The sequence below is a fragment of the Bubalus kerabau genome, chromosome 16 (assembly GCF_029407905.1).
Source record: "Bubalus kerabau isolate K-KA32 ecotype Philippines breed swamp buffalo chromosome 16, PCC_UOA_SB_1v2, whole genome shotgun sequence".
NCBI lineage: Eukaryota > Metazoa > Chordata > Mammalia > Artiodactyla > Bovidae > Bubalus > Bubalus kerabau.
Genome location: NC_073639.1, coordinates 53,119,199 through 53,133,092, shown reverse-complemented (window position 1 = coordinate 53,133,092; position 13,894 = coordinate 53,119,199).

Sequence of the window (13,894 nt, the reverse complement as noted above, 5' to 3'; positions counted from 1 at the left end):
AAGATACTGATGGTCTGTAACAATGTTTGCTGGCTAAATGCTACTGATTTGCTTAACATTAAGTTCTGTAAGCTTTTACATATTCCATGGCCAACAGAGGTGAGAATTCAACTAAATTTTTGTTGTTTTTGTATTGTACTGTTTTGTTCAGGCGGGGAGGTTGTGTTGCAGTTTGTGGGATCTTAGTTCCCCTACCAAGGTTTGAACCTGTGACCCCTGCAGTGGGATCGTGGAGACCTAACCACTGGACCACCAGGGAATTCCCTCAAGTAAGTTTTTTTAACACACATACATACTAAATATCATGCAAGATTACTGTGCTATCTACAAGATGTTTATAGATGTATCTATAAATGTTAATTTATGTAGCTACAGTCTGGTTATAAAACAATAGCTGAATATTTTATGAGCATCTCACAATGCTCTGGGTGTGCCTCCCTGACTGAGGGCATGAAGTCCTTGAGAGTTTACATTTAAAGTCCTCTATAAATGGTCCTGTCTGTGATGAAGTCCGAGGTCACCAATGGGCATGCATAGATTTTTAAATACAATCCTATGCCAAAAAGAATATGCAAAAACATTTGGGTTGCACATTTCCTGTTGGGAAATTCTAGCTTTTATTATTAATTTTTCTTTGAACATTTTTAGACCTGAATACTCATCCCCACCAGCCACACACCCATCCCCTGCTTCATTGTGGCTATGAAACACTTGATTGAATTTTGCCATCAATGTCTGCTTTCACCTCAGTGGATTTTCCCCCCTTTGGCTAAAAAAATCAACAAAAACGAAAATTCTGAAGAAAACACACACACACACAAAGGAAAACCTAACAGAAAAACCACTGCTCCTCTGAGATGGAACAGTCAAATTTTGCCTAGAATTCACCAGTTCCTTTAAATTATCAGATCCTAGATGTGTGTTCTCAAATTAGCATTTTGAAAAGCTAAATTACTTTGCCAACAAAGTTCTGTCTAGTCAAGGATATGGTTTTTTCCAGTGGTCATGTATGGATGTGAGAGTTGGACTATAAAGAAAGCTGAGCACCGAAGAATTGATGCTTTTGAACTGTGGTGTTGGAGAAGACTCTTGAGAGTCCCTTGGACTGCAAGGAGACTCAACCAGTCCATCCTAAAGGAGATCAGTCCTGGGTGTTCATTGGAAGGACTGGTGCTGAAGCTGAAACTCCAATACTCTGGCCACCTCATGTGAAGAGTTGACCCATTGGAAAAGGCTCTGATGCTGGGAGGGATTGGGAGCAGGAGGAGAAGGGGATGACAGAGGATGAGATGGCTGGATGGCATCACCGACTCGATGGACATGAATTTAAGTAAACTCCGGGAGTTGATGATGGACAGGGAGGCCTGGCCTGCTGCGATTCATGGGGTCGCAAAGAGTCGGACACGACTGAGTGACTGAACTGAACTGAAAGCTAAATTAAAGACTTCAGTGACGACTGAAGTGACTTAGCAGCAGCAGCAGCAGCAGCAGCAGCCCATTTTATGTGGACACTCAAAAAAGATGATGTTAAGGTTGGATTTTTTATTTTTTTTCATTCTGCACTAAGCACAAAACAACTACATTAAAACACACACACACTGGTAATTTATTTGCAATGCAGTTTCTTTAATCATAGATTAAGCTTTTATGGGAGACATCTCATCCAAAACAAAACCAGAAAGGTGCACTAGATGCTATGTTTTATTTCTGAATTTATTTCCTGACCTAACAGAATTTGAAGCTGAGTTGATGCTCAATGTAAAACATACCCAAAAGAATCTTAGTTCTACACAGCTTTATTTTTACACTTTTTTCCCCTTAAGAATGAAAGACCAGATGTGGGCAGAATACATTACTAATGGGAATCTGCAAACATGGTGACAAGAATCCAGGCTAATTCATGTTGAAATGACTTTGTCAATTAATTAGAATTGTCATCGGCTTATTTGTTTACTGTTACTTCACTGTCGTTTGGAACGATCTTGTATAATACTGTTGGTAAATTAACTTTTCAGTGAATCAACAGATAAATGAAAAATCTGTCCATGAGCTATCCTGGAAACGTAACTGGTTGAAAGGATTAAGTGTCCCTGACTCCTCTTTCATAAAGTGTGTGCATGTGTATGATTCACTCAGGATGGATTAGAAGTTGCTGTGTTAAAGAAACAAAATTAAAGTAATGCTCTTCCCCCAATCTGAGGAGCATGTAGATGGGAGTATTTCTCCACACACAACATGCTCCCCATGGATAGGATGGGGTCCCTGCCCTCTACCATCACTTATGCTGATCCAGGACTCCCTCTTAACATATCCTGCTGAAATCCTGTATGCTGAAGGCTGGTTCTGGGTTTTCATGCTTCTTTCTGTCATTTCAACGTATTGATATTTGATTCTTCCACTTTTGTACTCCTAAAAGCATAATGGTAAAGTCGCACCATCTGCCCAAGTTGCTAAAGATGCAGGTGGAGACCAGGAGGCAGGTTAGAATATATATGTTCAGGGACTTCCCTGGTGGTCCAGGGGCTAAAGTTCTGCACTCCCAATGCAGGGGGCCCATATTCCATCCCCGATTAGGGAACTATATCCCACATGCTGCAACTAAGTGCCCACGTGCCATGACTAAGTCTAATTAATTCATTAATTGTAAAAAGAATACAATATTCATACAGATCCTTCTTATTTGGGAACACACCTGCCCAGTGGGGAACAAAGACAGAAGCCAGTGAAACTATTCTTAAAATGCTGCCTTGAGGACTTGCGGTGGCTCAGTGGTAAAGAATCCAACTGCCAATTCAGGAGACATAGGTTTGATCCCTGTTCTGGGAAGAGATCCCACATACCATGGAGTAACTGACTCCTTGCTCCACAACTACTGAGCCTGTGTTCTAGAGCCCAGAAGTCACAACTACGGAAACCCTGGTGCCTAGAGCCTGAGCTCTTCAACAAAAGAAGCAACAGCAATGAGAAGCTCATGCGCCACAACTAGAGAGTCACCCCCAGTTGCTAAATTAGAGAAAAGCCCACATAGCAACAAAGACCCAACACAGCCAAAAATAAATAAGTAAATAAAAATTATTTTTTTTAAATGCTGCCTTGAAACTGTCCAGCTAAGATTCAAAGGTTAAAAGGCACAGACAAACATGGTCATTTGGAAAATTGATCGGTGGCACTCTGCTTGTTCGATGAGTCGGGTTTGATGGAAGCAGCTTTTGGCAAATCCCAGTATATTCTCCAGGTGGCTTGGGCTCCTAGATTCTGCTGATTGAGAAGCATGAGAACCATTTTTGATGGTCAAGCACTCATTCAGTAGATGCTTATTGATCGTTGTGGGAGAAATAATCCAAAAAACCTCTGGCCCTTCCAAAACAACCTCTGCACAGAATATAGAAGGGAATGAAATAGTTTTATTATTGAATAAGCACTAAACCAGAATGTGATGTGCAGCACACACGATTGGCTGAAGACATGGCTGAGACTGAAAGAATCGCTCCTGTTCAGATAGCGAGGCAGATACAATCCATCACATAACATGCCTGTTGTCTTTATCCAAAGGAAACGTAAAACCCCTTGTATCTTTGCAGGAAGTAAGCAGTTACCTCCAGGAGCCAAGTATCCTTTAATTCTCACAGATGCAGGGTAATAGAATGACCACCTCCTAGAGGTTTTTATTTGTGAATGAAAAATATTGCCTACCACTGAAGGACTGATGCCAAAACTGAAGCGCCAATACTTTGGCCACCTGATGCAAAGAACTGACTCATTGCAGAAGACCCAGATGCTGGGAAAGATTGAAGGAAGGAGGAGAAGGGGACGACAGAGGATGAGATGGTTGGATGGCATCACTGACTCAATAGACATGAGTTTAAGCAAACGCCGGGAGCTGGTGATGGACAGGGAAGCCTGGCGTCCTGTTGTCCATGGGCTTGCGAAGAGTCAGACATGACTGAGTGACTGAAAAAAAGCAACATTAGTAAATAAAGGTTATTGCAGACCTCAAACCATCACATTCTAGCTGCTCTGATGGTGAGCCCTGAGGAAACTCAGGATAGAAACAGGATGCCCACTATCTAGCGGTCAACTGCAGCATCCACCCCCAATGGTGATATCAGGGGGAGGAGAAAGGACAGGATACTGGCCCCACATAGCTGAGGTACATATGGAAGGAATGATTTCAATGAGCCCAGACTCTTGCCTCTTCCCAAACATAGAAAAGCACTAAAATCATTCACTTGATATGTCTGAGTTTCTTTAACTGACAGTAATCTTTTGATGTTCCAACTATCTGGTCTTCTGTTGCTAAAACCCCTATATATCCTGGTTCCTCCTCTTCCCTCTTTAGAACAGCCTCTCTGTATTTTCTGGATGCTGTGACCCAGCCTTGAAGTCCTCAGAGTGTCCGCTGAATTAAACATAACTCTCAGCATTTAGGTTGTGTGTGTTTTTTTCAGTCAACACATTCCAAAGAGATGGCTCCATGAAAGACATCCTTAGGATGCAAAGCCAGCAAGAGGCTTATTTAGAAGATCTGCTTCTCAATCTTTTTACTGATGCACATATGTCTCCAATCAACAGGGCTGCTGCTGCTGCTGCTGCTGCTAAGTTGCTTCAGTCGTGTCTGACTCTGTGCAACCCCATGGACAGCAGCCCACCAGGCTCCCTCGTCCCTGGGATTCTCAAGGCAAGAACACTGGAGTGGGTTGCCATTTCCTTCTCCAATGCATGAAAAAGAAGAGTGAAAGTGAAGTTTCTCAGTCGTATCCAACTCTTAGCGACCCCATGGACTGCAGCCTACCAGGCTCCTCCATCCATGAGATTTTCCAGACAAGAATACTGGAGTGGGTTGCCACTGCCTTTTCCGAATCAACAGGGAAAGGATTTACAAATAGAATCTCCCCAATATATGGGAATACCAGACCACCTTACCCACCTCCTGAGAAATCTGCATGCAGGTCAAGAAGCAACAGTTAGAACTGGACATGGAACAATGGACTGGTTCCAAATTGGGAAAGGAGTACATCAAGGCTGTGTATTGTCACCCTGTTCATTTATATGCAGAGTACATCATGCAAAATGCTGGGCTGGATAAAACACAAGCTGGAATCAAGACTGCTGGGAGAAATATCAATAACCTCAGATATGCAGATGACACCACCCTTATGGCAGAAAGTGAAAAAGAACTAAAGAGCCTCTTGATGAAAGTGAAAGAGGAGAATGAAAAAGCTGGCTTAAAACTCAACATTCAGAAAACTAAGATCATGACATTCGGTCCCATCATGGCAATTAGATGGGGAAACATGGAAACAGTGAGAGACTTTATTCTGGGGGGCTCCAAAATCTCTGCAGATGGTGACTACAGCCATGAAACTAAAAGACACTTGCTCCTCGGAAGAAATGCTATGATCAACCTAGGCAGCATATTAAAAAGCAGAGACATTGCTTTACCAGCAAAGGTCCATCTAGTCAAAGCTATGGTTTTTTCAGCAGTCATATATGGATGTGAGAGTTGGACTATAAAGAAAGCTGAGCGCTGAAGAATTGATGCTTTAGAACTGTGGTGTTGGAGAAGACTCTTGAGAGTCCCTTGGACTGTAAAGAGATCAAACAAATCCAACCTAAAGGAAATCAGTGCTGAATATTCATTGGAAGGACTGATGCTGAAGCTGAAACTCCAATACTCTGGCCACCTGAAGGGAAGAGCTGACTCATTGGAAAAGACCCTGATGCTGGGAGGGATTGGGGGCAGGAGGAGGAGGGGACGACAGAGGAGGAGATGGTTGGATGGCATCACTGACTCACTGAGTTTGAATAAACTCCAGGAGTTGGTGATAGACAGGGAGGCCTGGTGTGCTGCAGTCCATGGGGTCGCAAAAAGTTGAACACAACTGAGCAACTGAACCGAACTGAAAGAAAATCGTGAAAGAAAAGAGGATTCTTTTTGCCTCTGCAGTGTCTCTAGTTAATTCCCTGTGATGCACATCACAACCTGGTTTAGTGCTTATTCAATAATAAAGCTATTTCATCCCCCCCTTTTTTTTGGCATCTGGGAACATTTATTATTTTTTTATTTGTGTTTCTTTTTTCAGTGGCTGGATTATATACCATCATTTGCATTAATGGTAAGGAATTCAGTGATGATCTCTGACACTTTGGGAAAATTTAGAAAAGGTGAATTGGAGGGACTTCCCTGGTGGTCCAGTGGTTAAGAATTCACCTTGCAATCCGGGGGATGCAGATTCAATCCCCAGCTGGGGAATTAAGATTCTATAAGCCTCAGAACAGTTAAGCCCACATACCACAACTAGAGAGCCTGTGCCCTGAAACAAAAGCTCTCTCGTGACATAACGAAGATCCCACATGCTGCAAGTAAGACCTGGTGCAGCCAAATAAATAAACAAGGAAATAAATAAATATTTTTTAAAAGTAAAGGTGAATTGGAATTAGCAAATATCAGTCAGTATCAATCAATCCATCAATCTAGGCTCCGGTGGTGGGCAATATGTGATGTTTCAGAAGTCTGGGACTCACAAGTGAGGAGGAGTCCCCATAGACCCCTCCAACCCTCCTGCTGAAGAGCCCTCTCTGACCTCATAATCAAGCAAGGGCCTTCTCAATGTGGTCCATTAGATTGCGCATCCATAAGCATCTCCCATCACATTCACTCCACTTCCCACCCTCCCCTCTACCTCCACCCCGAGTGGAAAAAGTCCTTTGCTATCCTTGGACGCAAGAAACTCGTCTCTCAGTACGCATTGCTCTTGTGCCCTGAAGATTCCCCATTCTTCTGTGGAATCTTCACAGTCAAAGAGATTCCTTTTGCTCTGCTGTAAGGTTCCATCCTGGGGCCTAAAACAGCATGTAATCAGTTTCTGGGTGGACAGCAGGGCCAGGTGAGGGGAGATGAAGGGGCGAGGGGATTAGAAAACAAACACCAGTTTGCATTTCCAACAGTGCTGTGGGCAGCAGAGCTGGGTGCCAGGGTGGCTGGACCAGCTGTGAGCAAAGTCCCTCTGGCCTCACTCCTTCTCTCCTGTCCTCCTTCCTAGAATCCAATGAAATGTGCTTTTTTTTTTTTCCCCCTATTGAGGGTGGCTCAGACAGCAAAGAATCTGCCTGCAATGCAGGAGACCTGAGTTCAATTCCTGGATCAGGAAGATCTGGAGAAAGGAATGGCTACCCACTCCAATACTCTTGCCTGGAGAATCCCATGGACAAAGGAGCCTGGTGGGCTACAGTCCATGGGTTTGCAAAGAGTTGGACATGACTAAGCAACTAATACAATATCAGTTTATAACATTTTATACATTTTGGGTGTACAACATTATATTTTTACGTCTATATACACTGCAGTGTACCCATGACCAAAAATTTGGTTTCCATTTGTCATCATAGTATTGACCCACTTTATGTAAACCATGTTGTCCTCCCCCTACTCCTTACCTTTCCCTTCCCAGGAAGACCCCCAGGACCCTTCCATTGTGTTCAGAACTTACTGTTGACTCCATAAGTACAAAGCATCCTTAGGGATACAGTTAGCATGTCAGCATCTCCTGTGTTACTTTCTGTTCCACTGTCTGGAAATACTGTATTTGCTTCTGAAGGAGAAGACAAGAAAGGACCATGTTCAATGTCAAGGGATGTTGGTAGTGGAACTTCGGTGAGTGGTCCATCTTGATAGTCAAGGGCAGAAGATAGCTTTGGCTGATGAATCAAAAAGTGATAATGTTTCTTCTTTTTCTTGAGGTCCTTAGAAAGCCGCAAACTTCCTGAAAAACTAGCTTAGAATATCAGTGGTTTCAGGGGAGAGTTGCCAGTGTGAAAAAAAAAATCTTATCTAAAACCCAAAGGTCCACCGAAGGGTCTTTTGTTGGCTCATGAAAAACAGTTTAGCACAATATAAACTTGGACTCACAGCCAATGGCTGTCCCAGCTGAGTCCGTGAACATGAGCATGCAGCTTTGAGTGGTGTCCCTGATGCCGAATTTCAGCCTCTGTGAACCTGTGCCTGATTAGATCTTTGAGACAGAGTTTTGGGTGAAGTAGAAAGAAATAACTTTATTGCTTTGCCAGGCAAAGGGGGCCACAGCAGGCTAATGCCTTCTAGACTGTGTCCCACCCTGGAGGGGTTAGTGAGGAGTCTTCTAGTGCTCAAGGAGCAGGGTGTGGTCAGCTCATGGACATTCTTCTGATTGGTTGGTGGTGAGGCAAGTGGGAATCAGCATCATTAATTTTTTGGTCCCAACTGGTCTGAGGTCTACATGTTTGTGGGCAGCAGAAAGTTAACTTCTTCTTCTTAATGGAGGTTTCAGTATCTGCAAAACAGCACCAAGGACATGGCTTAGTATATTATCTATAGCCCTTGAGGAAGAATTAAAGGTCTTTGATTTTGTTTAATGGCTAAAGTACTTTTTTGTCGTGCTCAATTGTTTTCCTTCTTTCTGCATTTTCTAGCTTCTCTGATTACATTTATTCTTTGCCTAAATTTTTTCTATAGATGAAAGACAAGAACTGTTTTCTGTCTACAGCAGAGGACATGGGTCAGGGTCTATTCTGGGAAGGTCTGATAAAGTCCTGCTCAGTTACACCTCCAATGCCTAGGGAGTGGAATCAGAGCAAAACGCTGGATATGGACAAGGAAAAGAACAAGGATATGGAGAAGGATATAGACACAGAATGGAGTATTGAGTCCACATTAGAGCCCAGGGACCTGGTTTTCCAGGGGATTCTGGACAAGGGTAAGCCAAAAGCAGTGGCCAAAATTTGTTAACTGTCCCAACAGCAGTCAATGTTCTTCCTTCCTGACCCCATGCCTAGCCACTCTGTGTGAACTCTGACAGCTAATTACCACCCTCCAGATGCCCTCCCCGGTCTGACCCTCATTTTCCTGGCTTCCTTTGCAGCTAAGGTGGGCATGGCACTTACGAGAATAAATCAGATATTCTGAGAGGCTTTGAAGAAAACCTTTAATTTTTTTTAAGTCTCTCTTTTTTTCCCCATTTTCTTTCTGTTTGTGGCACAGTTATTGGAACCCACTGCTTTGAGGTTGTTTTTTTTTTTTTTAGCCTCACCACGTGGCATATGGGATCTTAGTTTTCCCACCAGGAATCGAACCTGCACCACCTACAGAGGAAGCATAGAGTCCTAAGCACTAGACCACCAGGGAAGTCTCTTGGATGTTTTTCTACTCACTTGTGCCCATAGGCAATAGCCTTAAAGATGAAAATCTGACATGGGTGGCATAAGAGCATGGATGAAAAGGGAGACAGGCTGATAAGGATGGTTCAGGCAGGATGTTTATCCTTTCAGCCTTTAAAAAAAAAATAAATAATTCACGCTACTGCTTAGCCATTAAAAATGTCAAAAGAAACAATAAAACAATTACTTATACTCTTATGCATCTGTGCATGAGCGATTCTTCGAGACTCCACGAACTGTAACCTGCCAAGCACCTCTGGCGATGGCATTTTTCAGGCAAGAATATTGGAGCGGGTTAACATTTCCTACTTCAGGGGATCTTCCTGATCCAGGGATCAAACCCGAGTCTGTTCTTGATCTTGAGATTTCATTTCTGACTAATCTCATTCCCTACCTGGAACCAGCAACCACATTTAGTTTTCAACTTCTCTCTCCTGTCTCCTCTGGGCCTTCCTGGTGGCTCACACAGTAAAGAATCTGTCTGCAAGGCAGGAGACCCAGGTTCAATCCCTGAGTCAGGAAGCTCCCCTGGAGGAGGGGGTGGCAACCCATTCTAGTATTCTTGCCTGGAGAATTCCATGGACAGAGGAACCTGGCGGGCTATAGTCCACGGGGTCACAAAGAGTCAGACACGACTGAGTGACTTTCACTTTCCTCCTGTCTCCTCCAGCCCTCCCATTCCCAGATTAGAAAAACCATCAGCGTGAAATAACCTCCAAAGCTTAACTTCAGTCCTAGCCTCTTGCACGGTTTCCTGGTGGCTAGAGGCATGGAGGGGCCGTGGGACTGTTCTTTGAATGAACAAGCAGCACATTGGAATTTTCCTGTGTCCCAGGAGCCTCGGTGGAGGCGGCTTCTATACACTCACAGATACTCACTTGTTAGCTTATCTCTTGAGTTTCAAGCACAATCTCTTTGGAGGACTGGCAGGCAGAGGGGACAGCAGTTTAATGCCAACATAATCCAGTCATAATGACAAGCAAACTTTCAGAAGGACTGAAGTCTTTGTGCATGAAGATCTGGCTCTGAATAGTAATTAATGCAGGAGCAGGTGGCTTCTGGGGGACCCTCTCTGGCCTCACAAAGAAAGCAGCCTCTGTGCTGATGAAGGGGAGACTTTTCAGTTGTTGGAATTAAGTGGCCTTGACAGAAGGTTTAGATGTTTACTGATGCAGTGGGAAGATGGACTTGGAAAAAAAAAAGAAATAAATAAGGGACATCAAAGAACATTAAGAATTGTCTTGGATGCGATTGGATGGATGCAAACAAACTTGAAAACGTGCTGCTAAAATAAGATGCCCTATTCTTTATGGGAGGCACCATTATCAAAACGTGGCTGAGTTTAACAATAACCTGAAGGCTACGTTTGTTGAGCTTTCTAATGCTTATGGATGCTGCATTGTTGAATTTTGAGGTATGTAAATCTGGGCTTAGGAGGATGGAGGATGCTTATTTAGCAAAAGCACAAACAGAGCTCTTTTGCCCTCAGAATGGAGAGACAGAAGTCTGGCCGTGGTGCATGGTGCCCACAGCCACCACTCTGTCACTTGTCTGGCTTGGGCCAGTGACAAGCACAGTGAACACAAACACATCACCCTCTTCAGGACGAACGGTCCTTGGGAAGTCTGCAATTAGCTCATTTATTGTGAACAATGCAGTCCTTATCAGTAATAGTATTTGTGTTCATGCATGCTCAGTCCCTTCAGTTGTTCTGAGTCTTTATGACCCCATGGAATGTAACCCACCAGGCTCCTCTGTCCATGGGATTCTCTAGGCAATAATACTAGAGTGGGTAGCCATGCCGTCTTCCAAGGGATCTTCCCAACCCAAGAATTAAACCCACGTCTCCTGCACTGCAGACAGATTCTTTACCCACTGAGCTACCTAGGAAGCCTCTCTGTATCTCTAGTTTTGTTTTATTTATTAACTTGTTTTGTTTTGAGATTTCATGAATAAGTGAAATTATATGGCATTTGTCATACTCTGTCTGACACTTCAATTAGCATTCAATTAGCATAATGCCCTTCCGGTCTATCCATGTTGTTACAAATGGCAAGATTTCATTCTTTTTTATGGCTGAATAGTATTCTAACATACACACAATAGAATATATATACATACACAATAGATATACACACACAATAAAATATATAGAATATGTATCTATATATATTCAGATATACATGCCACATCTTTCCTAACCATTTATTTGTTGATAGACACTTTGCCAGCTTCTTTATTTTTTTATCCCTACTTCTTGGTTGGTCCTTTTGAGTTTGGCTCAAGGTCAGGGATTCTGCAATAGAATGATGGATGCTGTAACAACTTGAGGGACTAAGAACACTGTGGAGGGAGGGATTCTCCCAGAGGGTTTGGGTCTCTTTTGGTGGTCAACAGTCACCATCCACTTATGCTAGAGATGCTCCTTCCATGCAGAGAGAGCCTCTTGTTGAATTTTGGAAACCCAGGTTCAAGCACCATCTGACACTTGTGATGAGTCTCCATTTCCGAGATGGTGTGCTGTGGTGATCAGAGTTAAGGGTTGAGTGGCATGTGCTGGTGTTTCTGCACTGAAGTATTGTTAAAACCAAGGGCTTTGGAGTCAGATGAATCTATCTTTGTTCAAATCCCCATCTGCCACTCATCAACTCAATAACTTTAGGCTAACTAACACTTTTACCATTCATTTTCTCCTTTATAAAAACCAGGAAATAATAGTTCCTCCTTAAAAGAGTGTGTTTGTTTGTGTGAACTGAATTCAATTATTAGAATGCAGTGCTTACCTTATGCATGATACAGTCAGCCCTCAGCAGGCTCTGATCTCTTCATTCTTAAGGATTTTTCACTCTGTCACCAAAACTTTCCTTGGTCTCTTCATCTTTTAACAATCATTGTCTTAACCAAATCCAGTGTTTCTCCATGTGTTAGTCAATATTTTCCGCTTGTCGAACTTCAGTTATTGATGGGCAATAACACTCGCCTTTTATCACAATTACATGTGATATGACAATGTCTTACTTTTTGTTTTCCTCAATACCTGTATATTCATAAATATATGAATGTTCAATAAAATAAGTCAACAATCTCATGTTTTCTATGAGAAGTATCTTGACAGCCTAATCAAATTTGCACTCTGCTGTATTCCAGAATCTGCTTACTTTGCTAGTTTTTCATGAGGCATCACTTGTAACATACAATGAATATAAGTATTTGTGATGTTAATTTTGTTGTACCTACCCATATTAGGGCCGGCTACATGATTTGAGAGGACCGGTGCACAGTCTTGGAACTACACAGTCTCTTGTACAGAAAGCAGAAAGAAAAGTCAAAGGTACTAAGATATAAAGCCTTTTTCTTTAGAAATAAGATACGTTTGGTATCATAGTTTTACACTATGCATAATAATACTTTATAATGTGATATCTTGATTGATTGTAAGACTTTTTTCTGGCTTGCTTTTCTGAAAATTCATTTATTAGATATCAAAATTTATATTTTTAGCAATATCATTTTCAGTGGCTCTTGGCAAATACAGAAGACTTTGGATCATTTTTAATTTAGAGAAGGATATTTCTATTGACGTAACTGTTATTGGAACTATTAAGAATGGTGAATATAGGTAACAATACTGTCTTATATTTTTGAAAGCTGCTAGGCAATATGGTAGATGTTTCTACCACATAAAAAAAAGAGTAGTTATGCAAGATGATGGATGTGTTAACTAACCTTAATGTGGTCATCATTTTGCAATACATATCTGTATCAAATCATCATAGTTTACACATGAAACTTACACAATTTTATGTCAATTATATTTCAATATAGCAGGGGAAAAGAGAATATTTTATAGATTGTGACAAATTTGGCATGAATTTCTGGTAAATTATTGAGATATATGTTTTAGTACATCATGAGGTAATCATTCTTGCAAACCAATTTTTCTAAAAATATTTAACTCTTTATACAAATCATTCTGATATGTCTAAATTTAATTTTAAATGTTAATTTACACAAAGGCATTTTAATGCTTCCTTAGTCATCTGTAACTTATGGAGACCTTACAAGAAACCAAAAGTGCCTTCATGACTTGTTTATATTTCAAAATACATTGCATTTTGAATATCTTGGATATTGGATATCTTCCATTAAAAGAAAACATTTTAAATGCTCTCTCACTAATAATTGGCTCATCAGAAGCATCATGTGAAAACATATTTTTCCCATTGAATGCAGGTGGTCCAGTGGTAAAGAATCCATCTGCCAGTACAGGAAATGTGGGTTTGATCCCTGGATTGGGAAGATCCTCTGCAGGAGGCAATGGCAAGCCACTCCAATATCCTTGCCTGGAGAATCCCATGGACAGAGGAGTCTGGACGGCTACAGTCCATGGGGTCGCAAAGAGTTGGACACAACTGAGCGACTGAGCACACATTGAATGCAGTGACCTTTAAATGTAATATCTATATGTAAGCCTGTGAATATTTAGTTTGCAATGTTGAAGCAGTTTTCAAAAACAGAGATTCTAAATTCAGCTGAATTCTCTAACTCACGGTATGCGTTATTGACATGTTTCTGTATAAGCATTCATTTGGTAACAATTTACTGACAAGTTTCCGTCTTTGCACAGATGTCAGAGAACTGAGTTCCAGGGACTGACAGGTAAGCTGGTCGCCCACTGGATGTCCATGAGTCACCAATCTGA